Genomic DNA, 10554 nt, shown 5'->3' on the forward strand with positions numbered 1-10554 from the left:
CTCAGAGCAGTAACAGGTTGCATTTCTCTATACTGGTGAAGCTTTGACTTTCTTGAGAATGACTGATTGGATAAGCTGTGTATAAATACACATTTTATGTTGGACTGTGAAAAAAAATCTGTGGAGAAGCTTTTTTGGTATTTTATTTGACCAACACCTCAAATGACATGTTCTTTTCCAGAATTAAAATTACATATATTTTTCTAACCATTGTCACTTTTGCTACCCTCTTGAAACTTCCCTCATTGTGAATATGTCTATGTTTAAACTTTAGGATAAAGTAATATTATTTTCAAATATACGGTAACTAAATGATGCCCCTTTATGGGTGTGCAAAGTTTGCAGAATTTATACAAGTGTTTTCAGAATTTGTGACAATTTTGAAAATATTGCTTAATCTCACAATTCCTGGGTTTTTATATTCTGTGCAGTCAGTCTCTCTGAAGTCAAGGATGAACTGGCCTTAGCCAAATACACATCCTCAACTAACTGAAATAAAAAAGTTATGGTATCTATAGATTTTTTTTTTTTGTTGTGATTCTCTGGTTAATGAGTTTTGTTAGGTCCTGATATTTCAGGAAATACCAGTGTACTTAAACTTACAGATGTGTTTAAGCTGGCTTTTTTTCCTTTTCTTTTCTTGAACCCAGTGCCTGGTTACGTGTCTTGATGATCTGCATAATGACCACTTATTGTAAATTACCGTGGGGATGATACAAATCTTGTATTCATGTGTAAGAAGGAGCATCCTGAAAATATGACTCATTGAATGGTTACATGCCTTGTCCTAAGGAGATGACAAAGGACTTACTTTGAAGGATCAAACAAACTGGGATGATGTAGGGAAGGCTGCACAGAGTGTGCACTTCTAACTGAAATTATGGATGAGTTGGTCCTTGACAGGATTTGACACTGTTGGCTGGGCTTCTTCTCCAGCTGGTCAAAGGCACGCAGTGGCAGTTTGCCCCATGGGAGAAAACACGCAGAGCAGAATTCCAACCTCTTTCCTATAGTCCCTACCTACAGGAAAACTAGCTATCCCTTCTGAGGGATACAGAGGGAGGTTGGGGGATGACTAGACATAAGGAGGAATTTCTTCACGGTGGGGCTGGTGAGGCCCTGGCACAGGTTGCCCAGGGAAGTTGTGGCTGCCCCATCCCTGTCGGTGTTCAAGGCCAGGTTGGATGGGGCCTTGGGCAGCCTGATCTAGTGGGAGGTGTCCCTGCCCGTGGCAGGTGGGTCAGAACTAGATGATCTTTAAGGTCTGGTCCAACTCAAACCATTCTATGATTCTGTGAAGGGAGTGTCATGAAAGAAGCAGTTGTTGAACCAAATGAGAGTAAGAAGAGTAAAGTTGGCAGTGAGTGGGCAATGGAATCTGCAATTGCCAGCTGAAATATGCAGCAGACAGTCTGTAAGAGTCCTGGGAGTCATTTCCTACACCTGTATGCTGCCAAGGGAAGCATTATGCCAGGAAGGGTGTGTCACAGGCATGATTCAGAATCTGAGAGGAACACAGTGCACACGTAGACAACTCACAAATTACATTGAATAAGTAGATCTGTAGACTCTAAAGAGGTTCTAAGGATTTGTTCTAAAGATTTTCACACTGCAGAATTTAATACCATCCTGCACCCTTCGCAGCGAGCTTCAGTGTGTGTGCGGCTGTCCCTGTATTCCAGGAACACTGACAGCTAGAGCTAAACAGGAGAGCAGAAGGAGCAAGAGAAGCAGTGATGAGATTGTAGCTTGGGACATGGTGCAGGAATGTGAGAACTTGCTAGTGGTGGGGAGGAAAGAGGAAAATATAGTTACATTCTCAGCTAGTCTAACGGTCTGGGGGTTTGTTTGTACGTGGTGGGTTGGTTCCTGTGTGCAGAGCTTGTTTGAGAAATTTGTGTCATGTAAATGTTCCTGGTCATCTCTTTTTTGGGTGTGGTTTGCTCTGAATGAGCCCTTTACTGGAAGATACAAGGGCAATGGAAGTGGTTTTTCTATTACAGCTTTAAAATGCCTGCTAGCGCAGGCGTGCAGTGTTGGATTTCACTTGAGGAGCTACACGTTTGGGCTGTGTTCGTGCTCCAGTGCAAGCAAGTAAAAGGCAGACTGGTGGTGACTTTCCTCCCACTGTCACTGTTATCACCTGGAATAATAAGAAAGTCCTGGATGAACTGATGCATGTTGTAATTTATTACTTGTGTTTCTGAGACAGTGGTAGTATAATCTGATGTTCGAAATCTCAAGTATAATTACAGTGCCTCTCCGGGAAAGTGTATGAATAGAGGCCTAAATAGTTTGTTCTGCAACGGAAGGAAAGGAGAGCGCATTATTTTTTGTAGATGTAAATGTTTTGTTAATGATGTCTGAATAGCACTTGGAAGACTTAAAATTGTTGCATTGATATCTGCGCTATTACTCAGGGAAAAACCAGCCACGACCACCAAAGAACACGCCTCATCTGTGTTGCCCAAGCTCTGTTTCTGTCAAAGATTTGGTGTTAAAGAACCACACTTGAGGTTGGTTGTTATCAATCTGTTCCACATCAGTGCTGTTACTGGGATTTCTAAACACCCGTGAAAATCTCAAAAAAGGGGATAATTAAAACAGATTGCTCTCTCCCTGAAAATGTCAGTTTCTGTGTTGTCTTTCTCCTTAGTGCTTGCTGAGCGTGTTGTTTATACCACTTTCCTATGGAAGCTGGGACATGCACTACTTTCAAAGGCTGCTTGCATCTCCTAAAACCTGCATGTTGGTATTTACTGTTGATGCACACTGGATGTTTTGTGTCAGTAGGGCAGTAATTTATGGCTGGCTCACAGTGCTTCCACATATTGCTCTCTGGACAAAAGCAAAACCCATTAAATCCAGAATAAATATGGGCAGATGATAAATTATGCATCCTGGAATTCTGGCTTGCTCAGCATGATGTTACTACATGGAAAGTTGTGTCAGCAGTTCTAAATTGTTCCCTGTGGAGCTCCAGAGACCTGCACAAGCTCCTGTGCTGTGCAGAGTGAACAGCTGCATGACAGAGTTTGCTGAGATAAAGTTATTCCAGATACTGAAGATAAAAGCTGACAGGGTGTTTTCAATAGTAACCAAAATTCACTCTTAATATAAGTAAAGTAACACAAGTAATAGAATCCTAGAACAGTTTGAGTTGGAAGGGACCTTAAAGATCCTCCAGTTCCCACCCCCCTGCCATGTGCAGCGACGCCTTCCACTAGGTCAGGTTGCTCAAAGCCTCATCCTACCAGGCCTTGAATCCCTCCAGGCATGAGGCATCCACGACTGGCAACCTGTGCCAGTGCCTCATCACCCTTACAGTAAAAAGTTTCTTCCTAATATCTAATCTAAATTTCTCCTCTTTCAGCCTAAAACCATTGCCCCTCAGCCTGTCACTGCACTCCCTGATAGAAAGCCTGGGTCCTCTTTAAGTACCAGAAGGCTGCTATAAGGTCTCCACAGAGCCTTCTTATCTCCAGGCTGAACAACCCAACTCTCTCAGCCTGTCCTCACAGCAGAAGTGCTCCATCCCTCTGATCATCTTTGTAGCTCTTCTCTCGATTCAGTCTAACATACCCATGTCCTTGTGCTGAAGCCTCCAGAACTGAATCCGGTACTCCAGGTGGGGTCTCCCTCAACATGCTGATCACACTTCTTTTGATACAGCCGGGATACAGTTGGCTTTCTGGGCTGCAAGCACACTTCTGTTGGGCTTCTCATCCACCAGCACCCTCAGGTCATTCTCTTCAGGGCTGCTCTCAATCCATTCCCTGCCCAGCCTGTATTTGTGTTTGGGTTTGCTCCAGCCCAGGTGCAGGACCTTGCAGGACCTTTTCCTATTGTTCACCTTGCACAATAGGAAAAATAATCCTGATGGTGGAGCCCAGCTGTGAGTCTCCTGGAATCACCACGACTGGGCTTCTCCAAGCTTCCACTCAGTTTACAGGTACAGTCAAGAAGCTAAACACAGGGTGTTGGCAGTTGTTAGTGAATGGCTAAAGCGAAACTCCACAGTTCTGCATGAAATGAGCCTTTGCACCCACTGAGGTAGGTCAGAGAGAGAGCTCAAAATGTTTCATGCAGGGTCAAGGGAAACTGCAAAGTGAAGCTTTGGGTCTTTGCTGGTGTCTGTTTCTGAAGGTTAGAGATAGTGATGAGTCATGGAGGAAGGGGCTTCTGGTATTGCAGCAGGTTTTAGAGATGGTCTTCAAGCACAGGTTACCCGGCCTCACTGTGACAAACCCAGATGCTGCTGGTGTTCCCAGCCTGCTTCACCTGCAGTAACTAATCACAACTATTTTTCCGGAGTTTCTTCTTGTCTGCCTGTGAGCCCTAGATTTCCTGATGATATCAGCATTGATTTTTCTGCTTGCTGAATCACAGCAGTCATTTACACTGCCTCTGAGCTTAACTTAAACATTGTGGCTTAACTTACACAACTTTAAGAAATTATATCTGCATGGTGGGGACAGGATATTTGTATTTGGTTTTGGGAAGGTTTGGAGCTTTCTAAAGGAAAAGCTTAAAAATTAAGTAAAAATAGTTGGAAACCAGTTGGTAATCTTCCTCTATTGCTCTTCAATTTCCTACCTGTTGAAGTAGGAGGATGTGTTTCTATCATGGGTTGGACATTAAAGGCTTCAGGTCATTAATGCTGGGTGATACCAACTCCCATCCTCCCTCATCTCACCCTCTTCTTTTTTGTTTTTCCTGCAATCTCACCATTGTTTTCCCTCTTCCTCCTGCTGTAGAGCTCTGTTTTCTTACCTGCTGTCACAGATGAATTGGTAAGAGAAGTTGTTATGGGGTTAACTAAAAACGTTCTTTTAATCATAGAATCATTACGGTTGGAAAAGACCTCTAAAGTCATCAAGTCCAACCGTAAGCTCAACACCACCATGCTTACTAAACCATGTTCTGAGTTTTCACATCTACATGCTTTTTGAACACCTCCAGGGATGGAGACTCCACCACTTCCCCAGGCAGCTTGTTCTAATGCTTCACCACTCTTTTGGTAAAGACATTTTTCCTAATATCCAATCTAAACCTTGAGGCCATTTCCTCTCATCCTATCACTTGTTACTTGGAAGGAAAGACCAACACCCACCTCATTACAACTACTTTCAGGTAGTTGTAGAGAGCAATAAGGTCTCCCCTCAGCCTCCTCTTCTCCAGGCTAAAAACAATTACAGTTTCCTCAGCCACTTCTCAGAAGACTTGGGCTCCAATGATGAACAAACGATGAATTATTAATTGATGACTGAATGAAAATCAAGTGATGACTAAGCACTAATTGAATGTCAGTTACATTGTGATTTGACTATGATTTGATTGATATGATGACTTAGATGCGATTAGGCAGCAGTCCTGCTCACTACACTTCTAACAAGAGCTGCATGTGTACAGGTTGCTAGCACACCACATGCAGCTAAGCCTGATGTAAAACATTGCTTCCCTCATCATAAGTATCAGATGCTGGGTGAGAGGTTTCTCAGCTCCAAGGAGCAGCTGAATGACCTTGAGAGAGAAGTCCCTGCTCACGGGGAGATCCCACTGTGCAGTCCTCTGCCGGGTGGGCTTGGAGGGGCTGTATGTTTTCATAGCATAAAGTGATGGATGTGTAGTCAGCCCCCGCTTTGGGGTGTGTGCAGGACAGTGGCTGCAGCAGTTCTGTGTCTGCTCTCAGCTTGGCCTGATGCCGCTGCTCTTACTTCCTGAAAAAGGTGTGTCCCAGGCTCCTTGGTTTCTGAGATGATATGGCCTGACACAATTCTAATGGTTTGCACAGCAGGGTTGATTTTGGTCAGGCTTCCTTCCACCACAACTGGAGGGACATGTGGCAGGGGGTAGGGCAGTGGCTGCCAGCGGCGAAGCTCATGCCGTGTTTTGGCTGGCATAGAATCATAGAATCACCAGGTTGGAAAAGACCCACTGGATCATCGAGTCCAACCATTCCTATCAATCAATAAACCATGTCCCTCAGCACCTCGTCCACCTGTCCCTTAAACATCTCCAGGGAAGGTGACTCAACCATCTCCCTGGGCAGCCTGTTCCAGTGCCCAATGACCCTTTCTGTGAAAAATTTTCCCTAATGTTCAGCCCAAACCTCCCCTGGCGAAGCATGAGGCCATTCCCTCTTGTCCTGTCCCGTCACTTGGGAGAAGAGGCCAGCACCCTCCTCTCCACAACTTCCTTTTAGGTAGTTGCAGAGAGCAATGAGGACCAGCTAAACAGGATCCATCAGAGTTCAGTCCTGTTTCTTTTTCTGCTGGCTGTGCCAGCCTGCTCACATCATTCTGGAATTTAATTCACAAATGCAATAAAAAGCCAATAAAATTTAATGTTAATTCCGGGGACCTGAAGCAAGTGGAGTATGAGCACAGTGCTGCCCATCCTTGAATTCCTGTCACTGTGCAAAGCTGTTCAGCCTCCTGCTGCTCGCCTGCCCTCCTCTGAGCTACCCATGAGGCTGCTAAGGAACTTGAGCTTTCAGTGCCTCATAGACAGCAGCCCACTACACTGGCTCCTGAGGGGCACTGGGTATGTAGGATTCCCTGCCTTTGAATTAATCTATAGCTGCCACCGACACCCAGGTGCCCAAATTTTTGTGGACCTGCTTAGCAAGAGCTTCATCAACGGGTGGCAGAGCATCAGGTGCCGGGGTGTCAGGATGTAGTGCCATGAATTTGACCTGATTGAGCATCGTGCTCCTCACTGCCCCAACACCCAAGGTGATCAGAGCATCTGCGTGTCAAACCCACAGGTGTGAATTCACTTATTTTTGGATTAAGAGCTTCCAGAAATCCTGACCCACTCCACCGTTTCCTGTGTATTTTCGAGCTGTCCGCGTTCCCATGCAGCTAATGCCTTGTAGACCGCTAGGAAAGCAGCATAGAGCTCAGGAGCAGGGGAGGGGCTCCCTTCTAACACCATGAATGTGGCTGTTAGTTCTGCACACCAGCTGCCACCCGCACATTGGTGACTCAGCTTTGCTTGGCAGGATGGCAGCACCTTTCTGCTGCCTCACCCCTTGCATATTTTGCTGAGGAGGAGAGGTGAGATGTGTGTGAGGGGTGTGGGGCTGTGTGTTTGTGTCTGCACGTGTGGCAGGGCTGCCTGAGCCCTACCCCAGCCACCTATTACAGGATGAGATGAAGCACACCCTGGAACTGCCCTTTTTTCTATATTTAATGAAAGAGGAGTCTAGATAACTGGCGTGACAAGTTTCCAAAATTACGTAATGACCTAGCTTGATACCAACTAGCATTATCACTAATTTTCACAAGTGTGACTTTCTGGGAATCCATTGAATGCTCTTCTGTATACACTGATGGAAATATTTTTTTTTCCTTTTTCAGGTAAAAAAACCATTTTATTGGTCAAGAAAAAAATCTCATTCTTTTGTAGTGAATGTTCTTGCCCAGGCACTTCATGAACTCTTTGCTGGCACAGATGGTAAATATACTTTAAAGATAACTTCTGACTAATTAAATGAAAAGATAAATTAAAAGATAGCTTGGTAACTAAATAAGTCTGGGTAGGGGATGTGTATGTATGTAAGCATATCTACTTAAATCATGGAATCATAGAATCATAGAATAACCAAGTTGGAAGAGACCCACCGGATCATCGAGTCCAACCATTCCTATCAAACACTAAACCATGTCCCTTAGCACCTCGTCCACCTGCGCCTTAAACACCTCCAGGGAAGGTGACTCAACCACCTCCCTGGGCAGCCTGTTCCAGTGCCCAATGACCCTTTCTGTGAAGAATTTTTTCCTAATGTCCAGGCTAAACCTTCCCTGGTGGAGCTTGAGGCCATTCCCTCTTGTCCTGTCCCCTGTCACTTGGGAGAAGACGCCAGTACCTTCCTCTCTACAACCTCCTTTCAGGTAGTTATAGAGAGCAATGAGGTCACCCCTCAGCCTCCTCTTCTCCAGGCTAAACAACCCCAGCTTTCTCAGCCGCTCCTCATAAGACTTGTTCTCCAGCCCCCTCAACAGCTTTGTTGCTCTTCTCTGGACTCGCTCCAGAGCCTCAACATCCTTCTTGTGGTGAGGGGCCCAGAACTGAACACAGTATTCGAGGAGCGGTCTCACCAGTGCCAAGTACAGAGGGAGAATAACCTCCCTGGACCTGCTGGTCACGCGGTTTCTGATACAAGCCAAGATGCCATTGGCCTTCTTGGCCACCTGGGCACACTGCTGGCTCATGTCCAGTCGGCTGTCAACCAACACCCCCAGGTCCCTCTCCTCCAGGCAGCTTTCTAGACAGACTTCTCCTAGTCTGTAGCACTGCATAGGGTTGTTGTGCCCCAAGTGCAGGACCCGGCATTTGGCCTTGTTAAACCTCATGCCATTGGACTCAGCCCAGCGGCCCAGCCTGTTCAGATCCCTTTGCAGAGCCTCCCTACCCTCCAGCAGATCAACACTTCCACCCAGCTTAGTGTCATCCGCAAACTTGCTAAGGGTGCACTCGATGCCTTCATCCAGTGACGGAGACCAGCTCACAGGGACGTCTTAGAGAGACTAGACGGACTACTGCTCTGGTGGCAAGTAGCAAATCTTTATTCCTCAACCAGAGTTTTTATACTCTCCTGGGAGAGCTTGTCAGTTTCTACCAAGCTTGAGTGCGCTGTTTACATTACGGCTATTCTTACCGTGAGAATACAAGTTATGTAAGTTCTACAAGTGAGGGACTACGTGTCTGTTCAAGGATTCACACATTCTTCTGTTTGTGCTGGTCTTATCTTAGACCTGCAGGTGCCCTGGAAATATATTTAACTCGGGCCCTGGAATGATGAGAAACTAAGCATGTTGCCAAGAGCCCTGATAGTCCACAACCTCCCTTTCAGGAGGAGCAGCTTTGTTGTTGGCATGATATTCTGTTCATCCAGGTCATTGATGAAGACATTGAACAGGGCTGGACCCAGCACTGAGCCCTGGGGAACCCCACTTGTCACTGGCCTCCAGCTGGATTTCACACCATTTCCCACCACTCTCTGGGCCCGGCCAGCCAACCAGTTTTCCACCCAGGAGAGTGTGCGCCTGTCCAGGCCAGAGGCTGACAGTTCTCAAGCAGAATGCTGTGAGAAACTGTGTCAAAGGCTTTACTGAAGTCCAGGAAGACCACATCCACAGCCTTTCCCTCATCCAGCAGCCGAGTCACTTTGTCATAGAAGGCAATCAGGTTATTTTGGCAAGACCTGCCTTTTGTGAACCCATGTTGACTGGGCCTGATCACCCGGTTCTCTTGCATGTGCTTCATGATAGCACTCAAGATCACCTGCTCCATGACTTTCCCTGGCACTGAGGTCAGACTGACAGGCCTGTAGTTCCCTGGATCCTCCCTGCGACCCTTCTTGTAGATGGGCACAACATCAGCCAGCCTCCAGTCCAGTGGGACTTCCCCAGTCTTCCAGGACTGTTGGAAGATGATGGAAAGGGGTTTGGCCAGCACATCCCCCAGTTCCTTCAATACCCTTGGATGAATCCCGTGCGGCCCCATAGACTTGTGGGTGTCTAGTCGGGCTAGCAAGGCTCTGACCAGCTCCTCTTGGATCATGGGAGTCTCATTTTGCTCCTCTAGCTCCTGGGTTTGTACACAGACGGAACGACCCTCCTTACAACTAAAGACTGAGGCAAAGAAGGCATTAAGTACCTCAGCCTTTTCCTCATCCCCTGTCACTGTTCAATAGGGACTGTATGGTCTCCCTAGTCCTCCTTTTATTATTTATGTATTTATAGAAAGATTTTTTGTTATCTTTCACAGACTTTGCCAATCTGATTTCTAGTTAAGCCTTAGCCCTTCTGATTTTTTCTCTACACAATCTCACTTCCCTCCTGTAGTCCACCCAAGAGGCCTGTCCCCTCTTCCAGAGCCCATAAACATTTCTCTTCTTCTTGATATCACTCAAGATCTCTCTGTTCAACCAATCTGGTTTTCTCCCCTGACGGCTTTTTTTCCAGAACATGGGGATGGCTTTCTCCTGAGCTGCTAGGATTTCCTTTTTGAAGAGCTCCCAGCCCTCATGGGCCCCCTTGCCCTTAAGTACTGTCTCCCATGATACTTTGCCAACCAGCCTTCTGAAGAGTTCAAAGTCTGCCCTCTGGAAATTTAATGCTACTCTCCTGCTAACCACCCTCTTCACCTAGAACAGAAAACCCTATCATCTCATGATCGCTTAGTCCTAGGCGTCCACCTGCTGCCACATCCCCTACAAGGCCTTATCTGTTCACAAATAGCAGGTCCAGGAGGGCACCCTCCCTGGTTGGCTCATTCACCAGCTGTGCAAGGAAGTTGTCTTCCACACACTCCAGGAACCTCCTAGACTGCTTCCTTTCTGCTCTATTATACTTCCAGCAGATATCAGGAAGATTGAAGTCTCCCACAAGAACAAAAGGCATCTATCTAGAGACTATCCCCAGCTGTTTATAGAAGAGCTCATCAGCTGCTTCTCCCTGGCTGGGTGGTCTGTTACAGACTCCCATCACAAAATCTACCTTCTGGTGGGCTCCTCTGATTTTAACCCACAGGCACTCAATGTCC

Source organism: Phaenicophaeus curvirostris, chromosome 3 (genome assembly GCF_032191515.1).
Source record: "Phaenicophaeus curvirostris isolate KB17595 chromosome 3, BPBGC_Pcur_1.0, whole genome shotgun sequence".
Lineage (NCBI taxonomy): Eukaryota > Metazoa > Chordata > Aves > Cuculiformes > Cuculidae > Phaenicophaeus > Phaenicophaeus curvirostris.